We start from the raw sequence: 1,740 nt of genomic DNA, 5'->3' as shown, positions 1-1,740 counted from the left end.
CTGGATAAAGCACAGCTGGAATCAAGATTCCTGGGGAAAATATCAGTAACCTGATATGCAGATGACACCACCATTATGGCAGAAAGTGAAGAGGAACTGAAGAGCCTCTTGTTGAAAGTGAAAGGAGAATAAAAAAGTTGGCCGAAAGCTCAACATTCAGAAAACTAAGATCATGGCATCTGGTCCCATCACTTCATGGCAAATAGATGGGGAAACTGTGGAAACAGTGACAGACTTTATTTTGGGGGGCTCCAAAATCACTGCAGATGGTGACTGCAGCCATGAAACTGAAATTACTCCTTGGAAGAAAAGTTATGACCAATCTAGACAGCATATTAAAAAGCAGAGACATTACTTTGCCAAAAAAGGTCCATCTAGTCAAGGCTTTGGTTTTTCCAGTTGTCATGTATGGATGTGAGAGGTGGACTATAAGGAAAGCTGAGCACCAAAGAATTGATGCTTTTAAACTGTGGTGTTGGAGAAGCTCTTGAGAGTCCCTTGGACTGCAAGGAGGTCCAACCAGTCCATCCTAAAAGAAATAAGTCCTGAATATTCATCGGAGAGACTGATGCTGAAGCTGAAACTCCAATACTTTGGCCACCTGATGCAAAGAACTGACTCATTGGAAAAGACCCTGATGCTGGGAAAGATTGAAGGCAGGAGAAGAGGACAACAGAGGATGAGATGGCTAGATGGCATCACTGACTCGATGGACATAAATTGGAGTAAGCTGCAGTCCATGGAGTCAAAAAGAGTCAGACACGACTGAGCGACCGAACTGACTATCTCAGGCCATAACAGCGCTCCCCCTTCTGGGTTCCCTACTCTATTTAATGAAGAATAATAAAGTCACTCAGACATGTCTGACTCTTTGTTACCCCATGGACTGTACAGTCCATGGAATTCTCCAGGCCAGAATACTGAAGTGTGTTGCCATGCCCTCCTCCAGAAGATCTTCCCAACCCAGGGATCGAACCCAGGTCTCCCACATTGCAGGAGGATTCTTTATCAGCAGTATCTTTTGATACTGATTTCTAACATAATTACACAGGGATAAGAGAACATACTCTGTACAATTTCAATATCTTTAGAACATGAAATGTTTGTACCTTGTTTTACATCCTTGGATATGTTCCAGTGTTTTCTAGTTTACAGTCTGTGGGAACTTGAATAGAAATTGTGTCCTACTGTTGTGTGAAAATTGTATAAATCTTAATTATGTCGAAAAAAAGTTTACATTTTTAAGAAATGACATTTATTGTCTGTTTTTCTGTTTTTCCTCATAGACCTTGCTAGATGTTTCCATAAAGGTAGAGAAAAGGATCCTGCAGGAGAAAAGAAACTGAGACCTTTTGAAAAGACTCCAAATGGTGAAGAATCTGATGAAGAAAGTCAAAGACTATGAAGATTTAAGTGAAATGTAGCAATAAATGATGCTTTTTTTAGCTCAATTTATTCTTTCATTGAAAAGTCACGTCACATCGTTCTTCGGTGTTTGTTTTGTATTGATTTTGTATTTTTTTCCAATTTTTACTTCATTTATTATAATATCTAAGTATTTATATAGAAACATAAAGCTACATACAGATGCATTAGGTTTATAGCTCTTGCACACAGATAAAACCGAAACTTTACAGATCAGACACAAGGAAAACACAAAACTGCACATGAATTATAAAAGCTATGCATATTATATAAATAAGTACATTAAACAGAGATGGACTACAAATTCTTTTTTTT

Source organism: Bison bison, unplaced genomic scaffold (genome assembly GCF_000754665.1).
Source record: "Bison bison bison isolate TAMUID 2011002044 unplaced genomic scaffold, Bison_UMD1.0 scf7180017864471, whole genome shotgun sequence".
Lineage (NCBI taxonomy): Eukaryota > Metazoa > Chordata > Mammalia > Artiodactyla > Bovidae > Bison > Bison bison.
Note: the sequence above shows the minus strand (reverse complement) of the source record.